At 49.8% G+C, this 21311-nt stretch overlaps 1 protein-coding gene across 1 annotated transcript in view; it reads right to left on the bottom strand.

Moving 5' to 3' along the window:
* The window catches only part of dyrk4 (dual-specificity tyrosine-(Y)-phosphorylation regulated kinase 4), a 190957-nt gene that overhangs the window by 68561 nt on the left and 101085 nt on the right, over window positions 1-21311 (bottom strand). The window lies entirely within an intron of this gene.

The following is a 21311-nucleotide window of genomic DNA, read 5'->3' as shown; positions in this document are numbered from 1 at the left end:
CACTCATGGGACGTCCCTACCATCATGGTTGGCAGCTCCTGGCCCCGTGCTGCTCCGAAGATTCATCCGATCCTCTAAGAGTGATCTCCTCATCGACGAAGTGGAACTGATGGATGTCAATCCCACGTACGCGCACGTGTGGTACCCTGATGGCCGGGAAGCCACAATGTGACTTCGGAATCTGGCTCCCTACCCAACCGGTCCCACGGAGCCAATCGATGGTGGGACCCGTATCAATGACGCCGATACCCTGCGCTCCTCTGAGGATGATGCCCACCCGGGACGTCAAGGGATCTGCCAGCTATTCCGCCGGATCAACCCGGGGAACAGAGCGCTCCCCGTGGGATGGCCACCTGAAGCCAGGACGCCGGTCAGTCACCGACTACTGGGCAGGGTGAAGCCAGCTCTGCGCCTTTGGGGGCCCACACCCGTAGCCACGATCTCCCCAGTCCCCCTCAGGTCGATCAAAGCGACACGGACTCTGCCAGCCCGCTGGTCCAAACTAAGCGACCCAGGGACCAAAACACGGTCCGAGGAGACGTGCATTCCAGCCACCGACAGAGATCCAAACGACTGCGTCTATTCTTAGTCTGACTAATTCAGTAGAAAGAAGCCGCCGGACCTCCAATCTTTTAGGCGGGAAGAATGACATAAATCGCGCCATTCATATAGAAATGACTTATGAAATATACTGGGCGGCATGCTGGTGGCGCTGCCCAGGGAGAGTATAAATACTCGGGCACGGGCCCAGCTTGCTCAGGGACATTTTGTAAACAGGAACTAGTGAAGGATAATTAGACTTCCATGTTGTGAAACAGTCGATTAAAGCCTTGTTTAATACTCTGACCAAGTGCCTAGTAGTTTTCTTACGTCAGAGAGCATTCCATCACACTCCTTACTTGTGCCTTGTAGATGATGGAAAGGCTTTGGGGAGTCAGGAGGTGAGACACTCGCTGCAGAATACCTAGCCTCTGACCTGCTCTTGTTGCCACAGCATTTATGTGGCTGGTCCAGTTAAGTTTCTGGTCAATGGTGACCCCCAGGATGTTGATGGTGGGGGATTCGGCAATGGTAATGCCATTGAATGTAAAGGGGAGGTGGTTAGACTCTCGCTTGTTGGAGATAGTCATTGCCTGGCACTTGTGTGGCGCGAATGTTACCTGCCACTTATCAGCCCAAGCCTGAATGTATCCAAGTCTTGTTGCATGCGGGTATGGACTGTGTAGGATTCGCAAAAATCCAGGAAAATACAGTCTACATTGTAAAACCCCTGAAATGGCCACATTTTATGAACACAAGATGGAGTTGGCAGATCACATGACTCATTTCAGAAGGACATACCACTGCAGTATCTTAAAGAAACCTGAGTTACCACCGATTAGAAGATTCCAGAACTGACTGCAATTGATATGGTAAAATGGTTACAGTAGTAACGAAGTCAAAACAAAAGTATTTACACCTCAAGGTGTGTTAATTGCTAGCAAAACGCAAACCCATCTCTGAAATCGCAGAGCACAGACAAAACCTATTATCTGTACCAAACTCAGAGGGACACAGGACAGATCCCATTAGTTTCATTTACAAGACATTAAAATAAAGTACCCGCTTTTGTCAAAGCAGCCTGCCCATTACTTTAACAAAAGAAAACCCCTGATTTGGCGCCAAGATAAGGGCAAGAAAACAGTAGAACTGTTGGGGGAAAAGAGACATAAAAAAAAAACAGTTTCACACAGACACGAGGTCGAAGGCAGAGCGAGTGGAGAGTTTCGATTACGGTTCGAGGAGCACGGAGGGCCTACAAGTTCGAGCAGGAGAGCAGGTTCAGGAGCTGGTCCCATAAGGAAGATTGGAGATCCCGGACGATACAGGAGCACCAAGGTCAAGGACAGTTTTACAAACCCTGGTGAGCATAGAGGCCCAACTCCACCTAGCTGATCTAGTTGAGGTATACTTTAGAGACGGGAGGGTTTTTAATATTAAGGGCTTTGTAATTCGGGAGTGTTATTCATCCTTCATTGTGCCGTGCGCTTTCTCCACCCCCGTTTTATTATATCGCTGATCTAGAATTGATGTATTATGATAGTCAAAGTAACTCTTGTGTGTTAAATTTTAGTTCCCATTGAGAGGCGTGTTCATGATTTTTTGTCTGCATTGTTTCTTCATTCTCTATGTTTTATTCTCCTTAAAAATAAAGATACCTTTGATTTAAAACTTACCTTGTCTCACCTGATCCATTTGTCTTCCGAGTCACAAGTTGGGCCAACACATCAAGGTGGTCTGGCAATAAGCCCAGTGTCTAGAACCGGTGAGGGGGGAGCGCTTCGGAACCGCTCACGAGCAGTGTGAAATCAAAAACCGATCTCGCACACCACAAGCTCGTTAAAACGACCCCTTACAGAATGGCGACCCAGATGGGACACTGGCTACAGAACCCTTGTGTGGTGGACAAAGACTCGGGTGAGACAGATGTTATGGAGGACAGGTTATCCTCCTACGTGTGTGGCAAAGTAAATGTAGCAAAAAAATGGGTATATGACCTGTTAGGAGCCGAGCGTCCCCTAAAGGCAGCCGCCCAGTGGACGGCTAGTAAAGAGCACCGCAAGGGCATTGAAAAAGCGGTGTGGCTTATGTGCTATAAAAAGCAGGTTCTGGTACTGGACCACGCAGTGGCCAGTAAGGAAACCAAAATTAAGCAGGAAAAGGTTGCAGCGGAAGGGAAGGTGCTAGTGGCTCTGGAGGCCATAAGCCAAGAGAGGGCAGCGATGGTCCGGGACCATCGGGGGAAGGTAGAAAGGCTGGAGGGCAAGATAGCTGAGCTGGAGGGGAGCGCTAGGTTCAGGGCAGAACACGTAGAGTATCAGGCAAGAGAATCCAGGGAGAAAGAGAGGAGATTAAAAACAGAGATTAGCCGCCTTACAGGGGAACTGAAGGCACAGGAGGAAAAGGTAGGTGAAGTAAAAGCAGCCTATAAGCTGGCCTGCGCTCAAGGGTTTGAGGAGGCAGACCACGGCCCCTGTAGGCAGGAAATAGAAAGCCTGAATCTGGCATTGGCCAGGGCAAAGGGGATGATATGCCTCATTAGCCCCAAGGTCGGCCAGGCTGAGTTCAACGGTAACCCAAGCAGGGAAGTCCCGCAGGCAGCCCCCAGAACAAAACGGGTTAGGGAACCCGAGATTTCACAGCCACCACCCCTAGCCCCTAGTTTTCCAGAGGTCTGGGATCAGGAGGGGGTGGAGGATGAAGAATCCAAGGTAGACCAGGGTAGCCCGAGAGAGAATCAGGGACCGGGACCGGTGTACCCCGTGACACAATGGAGGTACGGACCACCCGGTGACGACGGGGAACCTGGGGACCTCCAGAACCAATTCTTGGTGCCACACGGTGCGCAACAATTGCGCTCCATGGTGAGCTACATCCCCAAGCTCACCATGAAGGGGGACCCTTCTCTTCACTTTAGGGAGATAGAGCAGGCGGCCTGTGTTAACGACTGCGATGAGGCAGAGAAGGCCAAGATGATGTTGTTCTCCCTGGGTAGCGATCTCCTCCAGACGCTACCCGATGGGTGTAAGAGGGGTCAGGAAAATTATGGCAGGCTGAAGGACGAGATCCTGGAGGCTATGGGGATGAACGAGGGGAGTCCATTCACCCGGGTGGAGAAAACAGTCCAGCTCCCCGGGGAATTCCCGCAGGCGTTCGCGGACAGGCTGTGGCCAGTCTACCAGGGTGCGTGCCCGGGAATGCCGGCGCGAGCGAACCTGGACGGGGACCAGTTAGTCCACTGGCTCAGGTGCCTGATGAATAACTCCCTGCCCCGCGTTCGAACGCAGGCAATGGCCTGGTTCGACCCCCGAAACCCTCTGACCACGGAGGCGACGGTGATCCGCCAACTCACCATCACCTTTAGAAACGGGAGGGATAGTGAGACACCCCAGCAAAACGGGAAGGTTTGTGAGGTCAGGCCTGGTGACCAGCCCCGTAAAGAGTGGCGCCAGGAAGGGAGCCGTCCCAACCAAAGCCGACAAACGTGCTACGGCTGCAGGAAGGAGGGGCATTGGCGCAGGGACTGTAAGAATCCCTGGAAGGACACAAGGGAAAAGGTCCCCACAACCCCAGCCCAAGCCCCGGCCGCACCCCCGACCTCTGCCCCAGAGAGAGAGACGGAGCCAACTGTCCCTCCAGAGCTGCTGGACGTGCTGCTAGCTTCAGTGAGGTCATTGGTCCTCACTAAGGGAAAGATAGCAGCCACCACCGGTCCAGCAGTTCCCCCAACCCCTTCCCAAAGTGGCCCGCAATGACTGGAGCCTGCGCAGCCCGTCTATCTATGTGCGCTCCAGTACGACGGATGGAAGAGACCGCTCATGCAGATGGAGGTAGAGAAGGAAACGGGGACTTATCTGTTGGATACGGGAGCTTCATGCACCGTGATCCATACGGAGAAACCCACCACCTCACCTCTGTCTAACGGGGTTCCATACGTCCTATCGGGGTTCACGGGGCGGAGCAGATGGGTGCGTTCTCCCGGTCGCTCTCGATCCGCCTGGGCACACTCCAGACAAAGTGGACATGTGTCCTGGTGAGATGGGATGCGGAGGGAGGGAAGGGGATCCTAGGGGCCGACTTCATCGTGGGCCATGGGATCCTCGTGGACCTGAGGAACCATTGCCTTTGGGGGGCCAACACCGGAAAGGAAAGTGGAGTGGTAGTAATCCCGGGAAAGGATGGGAAGGGAACCCTGTGTACCATGAAGCCGAAAGGGAGTTACGACCTCGGTGAAATGATGGAGGGTATCCCAGAAGTATTTAGAGCCGAGGTACAGGCTCAGTTAGGTGCGTTCGCCACGCACAAACACGACTGTGGGAGGGTTGCTGGCTTTGAGGTTAGGGTAGATGGGGATCCCATGGCCCAGCCCCAAAAGCAGTACAACTTCCCAAAGGAAGCAGAGGCTGATATGGAGGTGGCCATATCAGCGCTGGTACAGCAGGGGGTGCTGAGGCCTATAGCCACCCATGTGAACTCTCCGCTTTGGTCGGTTAAGAAACCGGACAATTCCTGGAGAGCCACGGTGGACTATCGGGTGTTGAACAGCAACATCCCCGCATGTGCCCCCACAGTGGCAGCAGTGGCCGACCTCATTGGGAGTATCCCCGCATCCGCGACCACGTTCACGGTGCTGGATATTTCCAATGGGTTCTGGTTGATCCCTGTGCGGAGGGAGGACCAGTATAAATTTGCCTTTACTTTCAGAGGGCAACAGTATACCTGGAATTGCTTGCCACAAGGCTTCCACAATAGTCCCAGCATTTTCCACCAATGCATGGCGGACAGCCTGAAGGAGTTCAGTCAGCCCCTTCAGTTAGTACAGTACGTGGACGACCTGCTCCTGTTTACCAACACGGTCGGGGAGCACGGCCCACTGCTGGCTGAACTGTTGGAACTACTGACCAGAAGGGGGTTCAAAGTCAACCCAAAGAAAGCGCAGATCGGTCAAAAGGAAGTCAAGTTCCTGGGGCTGACCATCCGCGCCGGAGAAAGGGCCATCGATAGGCCTAGGAGGGAGGCGGTACAGGAGTTACCGGTCCCCGTCACCATAAAGGGTGTGAGGTCGTTTCTAGGGCTAACCGGGTACTGCCGAGAGTTCATGGAGGACTATGCGGCCATGGCAACCCCACTACTCCGACTCCTGCACAAGGGAGTGGAGTGGTCATGGGATGAAGGATGCCAGGCCGCGTTCGAGCTCCTAAAAAGGAAGCTGCAGACCGCACCGGCCCTGGGAGCGATAGATGGGGGAAGAGAGTTCTTCCTGGAGGTGGCGGCCAGCGGGGACAGTCTGAGTGCTGTGTTGCTCCAGGAGCGACATGGCAAGCTGAGACCCGTGGTTTACTCCTCCAGGGTGCTCACCGACGTGGAGAGGAGCTACTCGGTCTGTGAGCGGCACCTCTTGGCCACACACTGGGCTGTGAAAAGATCCGCCATCTTCACAGGCACCTCCCCCATCACCCTCCTCAAACACCACACGCCCACCAAGATGCTTTTGGATGGGAGGATTAAGGATGGGACAGTAAGCAGTGCCCACATTGCGCACTGGACCCTACTCCTCTCACAAATGGATCTGCGGGTACGAGGCCTGTGCGAGCCCAGATTAGCTGCCAACCTGGCTTACCCTGGGACAGCCCATCAATGTTCCGTTGAAGGGGTATGGGAGATCGACGTTGGTCTCCGGGTTGGGATACATCCCACCGGCCGTGAGATTTACGTGGATGGTTCCAGCACAGTATCCGCTGGAAAGCGGCTCACGGGGTTCGGAGTGTATGACCCAACGGCTGACATTGCGTTGGCGATTAAACTCCCCAGTACTATGAGCGCCCAGCAGGCAGAACTGTCTGCTGTGGCGTATGTGGTTACCCATCCCGAAGTTTTCCCTACCCCGTACACGATTTGCTCAGACAGCATGTTTACATGCAATTCGTGTACCGAATACCTGGCCATCTGGTCCCGTCGCGGATTCACTTCCGCGGATGGGAGGCCCTTGGTGGTAAAGCCCCTGCTGGAGAAGATCCTGGCAGCCGTGGGGGAGAAGGGTGAGGTCTTCATCCACAAGGTGAAGGCTCACTCCTCCACAGAACCTCGCGGTCGGGGGAACCAGCGAGCTGACGCACTGGCGAGAGAGGGTGCCCAGACCGGCATTTTCTGGGACCCCTACGGGTCCGGACCAGTGGCAGCTGTAAAAGGCAGGGATGGGATCCAGAAGAGTGTAGGGGTAGCGCTAGCCCCGGACCTCAAATCGGTCCAATCTCAGGACCCTGCCCTGAGAGGGGTATTTAACGCGGTTAGCGAGGGGAAGAAAATGGAAGGCCCGTATGGTGCAGCATCCCTGTCCATAAGAGAGGGAATGCTGTTTAAAGAAGAGCAGTGGGTGGTGCCTCAGCAGCACCGGAGGGAATTCCTTCAACTGGCCCATGAGGGACCAGGAGCAGGGCACCCCGGGCCTGAGGTCACCTGGCAGCGGGTGGAACAAGCAGGATGGTGGCCAGGACTCCGGGAGGACGTCCGGGAGTTCTGCGCGAACTGTCTTGTGTGTGCGGCAAATAACCCCGATCCTCACAGGAGGAAGGTGCCGATGGGACACGTTAGGAGGGTAGAGGGACCATGGCAGTCAATCCAAATTGACTATATCGGCCCTTACCCGCCACCCAGGGAGGCTATAAGTACTGCCTCGTTCTGGTGGACGTGTTCTCTAAATGGGTTGAAGCCTTCCCCTGCCGAACAGCCACAGCGTTAGGGACTGCGAGAATCTTGGTGCGGGAGGTGTTCTCGAGATGGGGACTGCCCCAGTTCGTGGAATGCGATCAGGGAAGCCAGTTTACCGGCCAAGTAATGCAGAACACCCTGATGCTGCTGGGCATTCAGGGGAAATGGCACGTAGCCTACAATCCACAGTCATCGGGGATTGTGGAGCGGATGAACCGCACCTTAAAAGAAAAAATGAGGAAAGAGATAATGGGTTCGCCCCAAAGGTGGGCAGAAGTCCTGCCTCTTGTCCTCATGGGGATCCGCTCCAGCCAGTCGAAGAGTACGGGGTACTCTCCGCATGAGCTCATGACCGGGAGGGTCATGAGAACCCCCACCCATGTCCTGGCCCCAGTCCTAATGGAGGGGCAGCTAAGGGAGGTGAATCGGGACAAATTCGCCCGCACGCTCCTTGAACGCCTCCAAAGGATCTATGAGGGGGCCGCAGGTAACATGGGGAGGCAGCACCAGGGAAATAGGATGCTGCTCGAGCCCAGTAAAACCCATCGCTGGGAGGTAGGGGATCTAGTGATGGTAAGGAACTTCGCCCGTGTGGGGAGCTTTGAGCCACTTTACATGGGTCCCTACAGCATCGTAGATCAGGCCAGCCCCATGGTGTATGCTGTGAAACTGCCCCGGCGCACAAAATGGTTTCACATCAATCAATGTAAGCTGTTTAAGCCGGAGGCAGGGAAGCAGGCAGCGGGGGCTGAAAAAGGCAGCAAAGAATTAAAAACTGCAGGGGAGCTGCAGCCGCAGGTCACACAGGCTGGACGAGCAGCCTGCGTGAGGGGAGGAGTTGTCCCGTCCACACGGGAGACTCCCCCATTGTTCTGGGACCCAGAAGGGGAGGAGCCGGAGGTCCTAGGCCCTGTCCCTGGTCACAAGGAAGCCGAGTCGGAGGACGAAGGTCCCGCCCCCGACTGCGGTGAAGGGGAGGAGCCGGAGATCCTAGGTCCTGTCCCTGGTCACAAGGAAGCCGAGTCGGAGGACGAAGGTCCCGCCCCCGACTGCGGTGAAGGGGAAGAGCCGGAGGTCTTAGGTCTTGCCCCTGAGTGCAGCATTAGAGAGGTGGCGTCTGGGGGCGGAGACTCTCAACCTGGAGTCCCAGGTAGCGGGGAGGTGCCTGCCGCTGACCCAGAGCCTAGGGAGGCGGAGCCTGCGGGAGGAAGCCCACAGCCGGCAGTCGTGGGGAAGCCACGGACTGCAGCCAGGGCCAAAACTCCAGCCAAGGGTCCGACCTATGAGGAAGCCTCATATGTGGTGACCCTTAGACGGTCAAATAGAAAACCGCAACCGAAGAAGGTTTGGTCGCCGGTTTTCACAAGAGGGACCCCCCGGAAGAAAGCTGCGAGAAGTTTAAACGGTCCACAGCCAGCAGCCACGGGCTGCCAGGGACCAGCAGCTGAGACCGACGTGGGAACGCAGCAGGGGGAGGCCTGCGACGGTCCCCGCAGATTATAAGCTGGCCGCCCGGAGACGGGTGGCAGATGTATATATTTATATAGTTTTGGGTAATAAGGTTTAGTTTATTGCAATTTTAGAAAATAAGTAATGTGGTCTTCTGGAAGTATGGTAGCACTTTGGAGCGGTAGAATGTGGCAAGTTTTAAGTGAGCTAGGGTCGCGGGACCCACTCACCCCGCACCCAAGCCGAGGAGCCCAGGGAGCCCGGCTCGAAACCTTTTTTTAATCTCTCCGCCAGATCATAACAAGATGATGCCAGTCGGAGGCATCATCCTCGCGGCCCTGGTGGGCCTCAACGTCACCTGGAGAGGAGAAACGGAGGATCACAGTATCTTTGGATGCTCCGGGGAAACTGCGCCTCTGGCCCACGACGGGCAGGGCCTGCGCGAAGCAGAGGAAGTCGCTGGGTACACCCACGAGGGCAACTGGCCCGGATGGCTGGGCTCGAACGCCACGAAATATTCAAGCGAAACTGGCTTCACATACGGGGAGGTCTCTTTGTCGTGTCCTCGGATCAAGATCCAGGCCACGTGGATCAGTGTGACTGTGGGGAAACGTATTTGCCTAACCTGCAGGGGGTACGTCCCCCTGGATAGGTGGTGGTGGCTCAGGAAACTGAGCAGGGACATGGGGAACCCCAGAGGAAAGTGGGAAAGGTTAGGGAACAACACTCACCGGACTATCACAGGGACCCAGGGAGGGTTGACAGTGTGCTGGGATAAATGGTGGGAACCCGATCAGGGGATTTATGTGTGTATGTGGGGTTCAGAGAAAGTCTGCCCCACAGGTGTTTCCGTCATTTTCCACAGCCAGTGGCAAGATAATGGGAGGGGGGTAGACTGGGAATCGCGCTTGGACGCATGCGCGGTCCCCTACTCCCCAATCGCGGTTAATGCCACTGAGCTAGTGACCCGCCCCCGACAGCCCCTGCCCATGACCCAGGCACCACGGACGGTAGCAGAGGGATGCCCCACCACCACCAAGGGACCAGGGAACGGGTTAGTATTAGTTCCCACTAACCAAATGGCCTATCGGGGGTCCATTACGCGGTGGCCTCGGTCATCCTCAACCTGACCGAGGTGCACCTGCCGGAATGGTGCCCCGTAGAGACGGCAAGGCTGTATCAGGCCCTGCTGAAAGAGACCCTGCAGAAGTTTTACGAGTTTGACTTCGCGGGGGTCAATAGAACCGAACTCTACACCGAGGGCCACAAGGAATGGGAGCAATTGGGGAGACAAAGAAGGGGCGCCGTGAACGACTGGTTCACAGGGTTTAACACTGGGTCGTCCATCATAAATAGTATGGACGACATCGAATTACAACGGCAGGTTAACGGGTTAAAGACCCAGTTGAGGGGGATCCTCACGGACGAAAATCGGGTGGTGGGTTTGGAACTCCATGAGGACCAGGCTATGACTCTCCATTTAAAAGAAATCATAGCAGAGCTGGAGAAGCAGGCTCGGACGGTCAACGCTCTCATTAGGGAGGACAGGAACGCCTCAGATCAGGCTGCCCAGAATGAGGTGTGCGTACTATACGGAGCATGGTTGCTGGGTGAGGGCCGCAGCAATCTGGAGGACTTAAAACAGGGTTTGGTCCCCTCCTGGATCAGTAACAAACACCTCGCAGCCCTCCACCCCTTTGAGAATGCGTTGAGTCCGTGCCAGCTCCGGCTCGCTTCTGAGGCCTACCCAGTCCCGGTGGACTGTGGTCGCTCCAACCACACCATCATGGGGGTTGTCGTGCGGATCCCAGTAATGAGTAGGGCGGCCCGACCTGCGCCGGTGTATAGGGTGGTGAACATTGGAGTCATTCGGGGGGGGAGCACACGTCCGTTTCGCAGAGGTCCCACCCTACGTCATTAAGTGGGAGCATGCTATGACGGGGACTGACCTCTCGGGGTGCCGTAGCCGGGGAGCACACATAATCCTGTGTCCCCAGCACTTGAATGCCTATTCAACACCACAGTGCGGGTTCAGTTCTGCTGACGCTAAGCCTATCAATTGCACCATGGAAGCCATGGCACAGGACCATGTTCCCCCACAGGTGGCATACATAGGAGGTGGGACATATTGTGTCGCCACCGCAGCGTCTCACTACCGGCACGGACAGCACGGCTGGTGCGCGGTCAGTGAAAGCAGCTTCTGTTTCAAACCAGAGGCAGTAGTTCAAGTGGCACAGCTGCGGATTATCCCGATCCCTGAACCATCCACTGTTCACCTCACTGTCAAGGAGAACTTCATCGATCTCCAGAAGTACGTGGCCCACTTTGGTTTCACAATTCCCCCTCTCCCAGAACATTTAACCGAACTGCTGAAAGCAGTTACTGTCTCTCAGAAGCACTTCTTTACTTTAGAGCAGAAAACCACCGACATAGGGGCAAAAATCCAAGACATAGTGGCTCCACCATGGTGGGACCTTTTTGATAATATAGAGATCCCATCATGGGTCAGACTGGCTTCCCACGTCTTAGTGGTGTGCCAGGTAGGGATCGTTCTGTACCTGGTCTGTGTCCAGTGTAGGAGGAAGGGACACGACAGGGAGTTCCCTAGTCAGCGGAATTGGCGGGGCCACTATGTCAGCATAAACGGGGACTCGCCCGTGTAGCTAAATGTTTTTATTCCATCTGTTTTTGGTGTATTATAACAAAGATTGTGTTGCGTCGGGTTATGACTCTAAGGTGAGTCTGTACATAGCATAAATGTTTCTCCGGTAGGGGATATCTACTCAACTCCGTTTTCGGGATGAGGAAAGTGCATGTGCGAGGTACACTCCATAGTCAGGTAAACTACGGGGAAGGTCAGTTGGGGGGGGAACGGATTTATGCTCACCCTAAAACATTCATGATACAAAAGATGATTTGAGATGTCCATTGTATCACAGGGAGGACTGTAGGATTCGCAAAAATCCAGGAAAATAGAGTCTACATTGTAAAACCCCTGAAATGGCCACATTTTATGAACACAAGATGGAGTTGGCAGATCACATGACTCATTTCAGAAGGACATACCACTGCAGTATCTTAAAGAAACCTGAGTCACCACCGATTAGAAGATTCCAGAACTGACTGCAATTGATATGGTAAAATGGTTACAGTAGTAACGAAGTCAAAACAAAAGTATTTACACCTCAAGGTGTGTTAATTGCTAGCAAAACGCAAACCCATCTCTGAAATCGCAGAGCACAGACAAAACCTATTATCTGTACCAAACTCAGAGGGACACAGGACAGATCCCATTAGTTTCATTTACAAGACATTAAAATAAAGTACCCGCTTTTGTCAAAGCAGCCTGCCCATTACTTTAACAAAAGAAAACCCCTGATTTGGCGCCAAGATAAGGGCAAGAAAACAGTAGAACTGTTGGGGGAAAAGAGACATTAAAAAAAAACAGTTTCACACAGACACGAGGTCGAAGGCAGAGCGAGTGGAGAGGTTCGATTACGGTTCGAGGAGCACAGAGGGCCTACAAGTTCGAGCAGGAGAGCAGGTTCAGGAGCCGGTCCCATAAGGAAGATTGGAGATCCCGGACGATACAGGAGCACCAAGGTCAAGGACAGTTTTACAAACCCTGGTGAGCATAGAGGCCCAACTCCACCTAGCTGATCTAGTTGAGGTATACTTTAGAGACGGGAGGGTTTTTAATATTAAGGGCTTTGTAATTCGGGAGTGTTATTCATCCTTCATTGTGCCGTGCGCTTTCTCCACCCCCGTTTTATTATATCGCTGATCTAGAATTGATGTATTATGATAGTCAAAGTAACTCTTGTGTGTTAAATTTTAGTTCCCATTGAGAGGCGTGTTCATGATTTTTTGTCTGCATTGTTTCTTCATTCTCTATGTTTTATTCTCCTTAAAAATAAAGATACCTTTGATTTAAAACTTACCTTGTCTCACCTGATTCATTTGTCTTCCGAGTCACAAGTTGGGCCAACACATCAAGGTGGTCTGGCAATAAGCCCAGTGTCTAGAACCGGTGAGGGGGGAGCGCTTCGGAACCGCTCACGAGCAGTGTGAAATCAAAAACCGATCTCGCACACCACAAGCTCGTTAAAACGACCCCTTACAACTGCTTCATTATCTGTGGAGTTGTGATTGGTGCTGAGCACTGTGCGGTCATCAGCGAACATCCCCATTTCTGACCTTATATTGGAGGGAAGGTAACTGATGAAGCAGCTGAAGATGGTTGGGCCTATGACACTGCCCTGAGTAACTCCTGCAGCGATGTCCTGGGGCTGTGATGATTGACCTTCAACCACCACAACCATCTTCCTTTGTGCTAGTTATGACTTTAGCTCGTGGAGCATTTTCCCCCCCGATTCCCAATAACTTCAGTTTTACTAGGGCTCCTTGATGCCACACTCAGTCAAATGCTGCCTTGATGTCAAGGGCAGTAACTCTCACCTCACCTCTGGAATTCAGCTCCTTTGTCCATGTTTGGACCAAGGCTGTAATGAGGTCAGGAGCCGAGTGGTCTTGGCGGAACCCAAACTGGGCATCCGTGAGCAGGTTATTGGTGAGTAAGTGCCACTTGATAGCACTGTCGATGACACCTTCCATCACTTTGCTGATGATTGAGTAGACTGATGGGGCTGTAATTGGCCGGGTTGGATTTGTCCTGCTTTTTGTGGACAGGACATACCTGGGCAGTTTTCCACATTGTCGGATAGATGCCAGTGTTGTAGCTGTACTGGAACAGCTTAGCTAGAGGCGTGGCTAGTTCTGGAGCACAAGCCTTCAGCATGATAGCTGGGATGTTGTCAGGGCCTTTGCTGTATCCAGTGCACTGAGCCGTTTCTGGATGCCACGTGGAGTGAATCGAATTGGCTGAAGACTGGCTTCTATGATGGTGGGGACCTCGGGTGTAGGCCGATATGGATCATCCACTCAGCACTTCTGGCTGAAGATGGTTGCAAACGCTTCAGCCTTGTCTTTTGCACTCACGTGCTGGGCTCCACTATCACTGAGGCGGTGGACGGTGTCAAAAGCTTTAGTTAAGTCTATGAAAGCTATGAACAGTGGTTGCTTTTGTTCACGACATTTCTCCTGTAATTGACATGCTGTGAAGATCATATCAGCTGTTCCTCTGGATGGTCGGAAACCACACTGCGACTCCAGAAGCACCTCCTCAGATAACGGCAAAAGTCTGTTAGCAAGGACACGGGCAAGCACTTTTTCTGTGGAAGAAAGAAGGGAGATACCTCGGTAGTTACCACACACCGACTTTTCCCCCTTTTTAAAGATAGTAACAATCAAAGCGTCTCTGAGATCTTGTGGAATTTCTTCCTGCTGCCATATTTTTAGGAGGAAGGCATGTATGTGTGTCAGGATTTCTGCTGGAATCCTATCTGAGCTGGCAGCTTTGTTGTTTTTCATGGACCTGATGGCATTCTGCACTTCTACAATGCTTGGGGGTGCCCCCATTTCCTCCCTTTCTGGTCTCTGCGGTAATTGATTGATGGACTCCAGATCTGCGCTACTGTGTCGGTTGAGCAGTTCTTGAAAATGCTCCCTCCATCTTGTGTCAATTGCCTCCTTGTCCTTGAGCAGAGTTAAACCGTCCTTAGAGGGTAAGGGGTTTAAGCCACGGTAGCTTGGTCCGAAAACTGCCTTGGTGGCACTGAAGAAGCCTCTGGAGTCCCCAGTATCAGCCATACGTTGTATTTCTAGGGACTTTTGAGACCACCAGTTGTTCTTCATCTCCCTTATTCTCTGCTGGACATCTGCCTTAACTCTAGCATGAGCCTTTCTTTTGGCCTTGCTGCTGATGTTGTTTTGCCAGGCGCAGAAAGCTTTCCTTTTCCTTTCTATGAGCTGCTCAATTTCTGAGTCGTTCTCATCAAACCAGTCCTGATGTTTTCTGGACTTGAAACCGCGTATGTTCTGGGAGGTGTTGAGGATAGTGGCTTTCAGCAGTTCCCAATGTTCTCCAGTATCATGTGGGTATTCCTTTGGAAGACTTTGCCTGATGGAATCCTGAAAGCACTGCTGTATGGCAGTGTCCTCAAGACAGACTTTATGGCATATCTTGTCTGAGCTTTTACAGTTGAGACAGGAGTAAAACAGGGCTGCATCATTGCTCCAACCCTTTTTGCAGTGTTCATCTCAGTTATCCTCTATCTCATCGGCAATGATCTGCCCACCGGAATTCAAATCCTTTATCGTACTGATGGCCGACTTTTCAATCTCAACAGGCTTAAGGCCAAGAGCAAAGTCTCCATCACTACCATTATGGAGTTACAGTATGCAGATGATAACGCCATCACAGCTCTTTCCGAGCATGATCTACAAAACACCTTGAATGCTTTTTCCAAAGCCTACAAACTTCTGGGCCTCACCATGAATATAAAAAAAAACCCAGGTGCTCCACCAGCCATCACCTAATCAGCTTGCAACTCCTCCCTCTATAAAGATCGATAATAACACCCTTGAAAATGTCAACACCTTTCCATATCTTGGTAGCCATTTATCCTCCAAAGCTGACACTGATTCTGAAATCCATCACCGCCTGAGTTGTGCAAGTGCAGCCTTTTCTAAACTGAGGAGGAGAGTCTTTGAAAATCATGACCTCCAAGTCCAAACTAAAATTCTTGTATACAAAGCCATCATCCTTCCCACCCTTTTATATGGAGCTGAAACCTGGACTACATACAGTAGACATCTCAAAGCCTTAGAGCAATACCACCAACGCTCTCTACGCAAAATCTTGAGGGTCAGCTGGGAGGACAAGCATACCAACTGGAGTATACTTGAAGAGGCCAATATCTACAGCATCACTACGCTCATCATGCAGCATCAACTCCGATGGATTGGACATGTCATTCGCATGTCAGACTCACGTCTCCCAAAACAGGTTCTGTACTCCCAGTTGAAGGAAGGGCAGAGGTCTCCTGGTGGTCAAAAGAAGTGTTACAAAGATAACCAAAGTAATCCTTAAAAAGTTCCATATCGATATTAATAACTGGGAGGAAATCGCACTGGACAGAGACAATTGGAAAAAATGCATCCACAACGGTGCCGCGCTACATGAAAAGAATCTCCAGCGTGCTGCTGAGGATAAACGCCAGCGCCGTAAGGAGAGACAACAACTTAAGAAGAGCCATACTCCAGTCACTACCAATAGTCTTACATGCCCACACTGTAGTAGAGTCTGTGGATCTCGGATTGGCCTCCACAGCCACCTGAAGACCCACAAGTAGGCGACTGATGAAGGACATACCATACTCGAATTCGAGTGGTCGCTGATGATGATGATGATCATTGAGGATGGGGATATTCATGGAGCCTCCTCCTCCCGTTCGTTGTTTAATGGTCCACCCACTATTCACGACTGGATGTGGCAGGACTGCAGAGCTTTGATCTGATCCGTTGATTGTGGGATCGCTTAGCCCTGTCTATAGCATGCATGTAGTCCTGTGTTGCAGCTTCCCCAGGTTGGCACCTCATTTTTAGGTAGGCTTGGTGCTGCTCCTGGCTTGCTCTTCTACACTCCTTATTGAACCAGGGTTGGTCCCCTAGCTTGATGGTAATGGTAGAGTGAGGGATATGTTGGGCCATGAGGTTACAGATTGTGGTGGAATACAATTCTGCTGCTGCTGATGGCCCACAGCGCCTCATGGATACCCAGTTTTGAGCTGCTAGATCTGTTCTGAATCTATCCCATTTAGCACGGTGGTAGTACCACACAATACGATGGACGGTGTCCTCAGTGTGAAGACGGGACTTCGTCTCCACAATGACTGTGCGGTGGTCACTGCTACCAATACTGTCATGGACAGATGCATCTGCGACAGGTAGATTGGTGAGGACAAGGTGAAGTAGGTTTATCCCTTGTGTTGGTTCTCTCACCACCTGTCGCAGGCCCAGACTGGCAGTTATGTCCTTCAGGACTCAGCCAGCTCGGTCAGTAGTGGTGCTACCGAGCCACTCTTGGTGATGGACATTGAAGTCCCCCACCTAGAGTACATTCTGTGCTCTTACTACTCTCAGTGCTTCTTCCAAGTGGTGTTCAACATGGAGGAGCACTGATTCATCAGCTGAGGGAGGGCGGTAGGTGGTAATCAGCAGGAGGTTTCCTTGCCCATGCTTGACCTGAAGCCATGAGACTTCATGGGGTCCGGAGTCAATGTTGAGGACTCCCAGGGCCACTCCTACCAGACTGTATTCCATTGTGCCGCCAGTCCTGGTGGGTCTGTCCTGCCAGTGGGACAGGACATACCCAGGGATGGTGATGGAGGAGTTTGGGACATTAGCTGAAAGGTATGATTCTGTGAGTATGACTATGTCAGGCTGTTGCTTGACTAGTCTGTGGGACAGCTCTCCCAATTTTGGCACAAGTCCCCAGATGTTAGTGAGGAGGACTTTGTAGGGTTGACTGGGCTGGGTTTGCCATCGCCATGTCCATAGCCGGTGCCAATGCCGGGTGGTCCGTCCGGTTTCATTCTTTTTATTGTTTTTCATAGCGGTTTGTTACAACTGGGTGGCTTGCTAGGCCATTTCAGAGGGCAGTTAAGAGTCAACCACGTTGCTGTGGGTTTAGAGTCACATATAGGCCAGACCGGGTAAGGACGGCAGATTTCCTTCCCTAAAGGACATTGTTCTGGACCAATGGACTTTTTACATGCAGTGAACATTTTATATGCAGATAGCACCCTTTGGTGGTGGTTATTGTGTTAGCAGTTTGTATGCTGGAAAGGTCATCTGACCTTTCTACCTTTTTTCCTGTGTGAGGTAATTTGACCTTTGGTCCTTTCTTCCTGTGTGAGGTCATTTGACCTTTGTTCCTTTCTTCCTGTGAGAGGTCATTTGACCTTCGTACCTTTCTTCCTGTGTAACACAGGAAGTAGAATCACAGGAAGTAGAATTCCAGGAAGAACCTGGCAGTAATGGAGGATTCCATAAGGGTTTCACAATCCAATGTAATCTGATTTCATATGTTAGGCCAAGCGCAATATCTGTGAGTATCTTTGCTTGTTAGCATAATAGCAACGTTGTCAGAGTAGTATTTTGATAACACTATGTTTATAAAAGGTTAATATCTGATAGTTATAGAAGTGAGTCCAAATGTTAGTTAGTTATACAATTAGTCTATGCTACTGTTGTAAATATGTTTATATCTTATGTAATATTGAACGTATAGTACTCAGTTATGTACAAAACATACTTTATCTTTGTTTACAGTTTCACAAAATTGTTCAAGTAAAGGCTTCAAACAGCAAACGGCTTCACGAAGAATTATTTTGAATAGAGTGTTTAACTTGCTAGATAACTAGATAGGAGCACGTCTAGCACGGCCAGTACAGACATTAGTGAACCAGATGGGTTTTTACAACAATCCGATAGTTTCATGGTCACTATTAATGATACTAGTAATTATTCTAGATTTATTTAATTAACTGAATTTAAATTCCCCAGCTGCCGTGGTGGGATTTGAACTCACGTCTCAGGATCATTAGTCCAGGGGATTACTAGCCCAGTGACGTACCACTTTGCTACCGTTCCCAAACTTGACACATTTTGAAACAATAGAGTACATTTTCCAAATGTGTGTTCCCAGCACAGAGCCTCGCTTCCCAGGAGCACATGTTGAGAAACTGGGTACACACAACCATGATGTTATGTCCGTGGGCTGCACATGTGTGATTTCCCAATAGGTACTCCTAGTGGGTGAGACTCTGCTCCAAGAGCACATAATTGGAAAACTGACCCTATTGTTTCATCATTTTAAAAAGAAAGTTACAAATAAAATAAGCTTTGGATCAGTATCTTTTACTTGTTTTTTAAAAATTAGGACATAATTTGCAGTACATAGTCTGCCAAATGAAAATGACCCAACAAAAAAAAGTTTGTACGTGTATTTCTGAACTAGTGTTGAATGTCATTTTCTGTGGGAATGTTTTCAAATAACCTTTAGGGATCAAAAATTTCAAAAATTAGTGACATAAATCATGTAGCCCAATGACAAGGCAGTGCTATTTAATTTCAGTAGTGTAACTGCTGAAAGATAAGATGAATTATGGAGATCTTACTGCATTATGGAGATCTTACTGCAAAGAGAGCACGTGCTGCCAGGCTTGAGACAGCTGCGATATGATTCTTTTCCCTTTTGTGTCATTCAGAGTTCCCATAATCTAATGCTTTGGCTTTCACCACTCTCCTGGGACTGTCTTTATACATCATATTAGTCAGCAAATGCAACAGAGTGCACATTCTCACATTTACCGTTAAACTTACCATTTACGTACGGAATCCCCATAAGCATAATAGGAATTACATAATAAACACATTTTCATACAACCTAAATAAAAATAAATCACCACATTTTTTTAATTAATTAAAATACAATTTAATTAAACATTTAAAACAAGAATTTAATTAATTTTAAAGGTTTTAGAATGTTTAAATGATTTTTAAAAATTAATTTTAATATTTATTTTCACCCTTACAATGGCAAAAGAAGGCCCTGCACCTGCTTTTACGATGCGTAAGGGTTTCGTGGGCATTCGCTGGGCAGTAGTTGGGGAAATAGCCCAACTCTCCACCAGCGAATGTCCATTTCCTGCGGATGCGGATGATCTGTCAAGCTGATGCGCAGCGCATGCCGAAACCCGGAACTTGCAGGGCACTTACGGCCGCATACGTTGTGCGTACGTGGTCACAGGCTCTGTAAAATCCAGGCCCATGTCTCGTAGTTAATTAAAGATTGGTTAGTACTGCATGATTTCAGTCGTTATATAAAGAAAGACTTGCATTTATGTAGCACCTTTCACAACCTCAGGACGTCCCAAAGCACTTTACAGCCAATGAAATACTTTTGAACTGTTGTAATGTAGGAAACGCAGCAGCCAATTTGCACACAGCAAGCTCCCACAAACAGCAATGTGATAATGACCTGATACAGGCTGTAATCTGTTTTTTCAGTGATGTTGATTGAGGGATAAATATTGGCCAGGACACCAGGGATAACTCCCCCGCACTTCTTCGAAATAGTGCCATGGGATCTTTTACATCCACTGAGAGAGCAGACGGGGCCTCAGTTTAACGTCTCATCCGAAAGACGGCACCTCCAACAGTGCAACACTCCCTCAGTACTGCACTGGAGTATCAGCCTAAATTTTTGTGCTCAAGTGTCTGGAGTGGGAACTTGAACCCACAACCATCTGATTCACAGCCGAGAGTGCTACTCACTGAACTATGGCTGACACTCATAGTAAATATTATATATATATATAGTAGTTATATGGTAGGAATGCTATTCATACATTTGATTTATAACAGTTTTGGTAGAATTAAATTTTAGGAAATTGGTTTACATAATAGCAGATTTGGTGTGAAGCAGATAGATCACATTTGCCTTATTTGTACACTGAAACTTGTACAAATATTAAACTCATTGGGCACAATGTTCGTAATGTTCCATTTACTTTGTTTCTGTGATAGACACATAATCATTAGACTGTCTCGGTTTAAGGTCCAGTGGGGGTCGCTACACTGTTTATCTTGTATTTATATTATAGAGAATGGGTTATCATTGCCAAACACTACAGCACTGACGCTTTCCTGTCCTAATGAATTGTGTCCTGTTCATGGACTATGGTTTATATTAGTCATTAAATGCATAATACAACCAGTAGAGGGCAAAGTGAGATAAACTTAAATGTCTGCTAAAACCTCTAAACTGCTGTCTGAAAATGACCATTTTGGAGGCAAAATTCCTTTATTTAACCAATTTATTGAAAAAAGTGGATTTGGTAAAAAGTGTCAGAGTGTGGAAAGAAAATGATCACAAGTATCCGTGTTTAATGTGTCTGTGAAGATTCCTCCAAAATAGATGAATGAATTTGACTGAAAATGTACTTAAAATGCCGATTATTGATGCTAAGGCCTTGTTACAGGCCAATCATGAAACTCACGCAGAACTATGCAACATTTGAGGATCGATGAAAGTTGAGTCTTTTAATGCCCTATTAGACCAGTTGTTAGCATGTTTAACTAATCTCCTCCCATTTCCAATGTGACCCTGTTTTATTTCTTCCTTATGGCTTCTTATTGCAATGTTAAAACAGAAATTTGAATATCTTTGGACAGAAGAGTGCACTTCAGAGATGCCATACTGTCTGGGAATTGCAAACAGACCTCAAAGCATCAGAGAACACAAATATGTATATTAATAACTCCTGTGAGGTGTTCCCGCCACCATCTTTACTTACCTTAATTTGGACACGGGAGGGCTGCCAGCCTCGGCAGGGGTGGATCTACTTTACACTGAAAACAGGTGCAACGAGGAATAATTTCTCCCCCAATACACTTCAATATCAATAAATGTGAAGTGTTATATTTTACAGAACCTTAAGATTTGCACTAGACACATAAAGGAAGAGGTTAGAATGATTTTTTTCATGGGAAAGATTTTTCGGATATGGACTATTTTACCAGAAGTAGCAATTGGAGCCAAGTCAATTGTGACGTTTAGATACAATCTCCAATACAGTATATGGTGTGTGGGAGGTCCCAGGCTGAGAGCTGGTGTGAGTTCTGCTGAGGCTTCAAATCTGTAAGGC

Source organism: Somniosus microcephalus, chromosome 17 (assembly GCF_052327205.1).
Source record: "Somniosus microcephalus isolate GS21.2 chromosome 17, FLI_Smic_1.0, whole genome shotgun sequence".
Lineage (NCBI taxonomy): Eukaryota > Metazoa > Chordata > Chondrichthyes > Squaliformes > Somniosidae > Somniosus > Somniosus microcephalus.
This window is presented reverse-complemented; position numbering and strand designations above follow the sequence as displayed.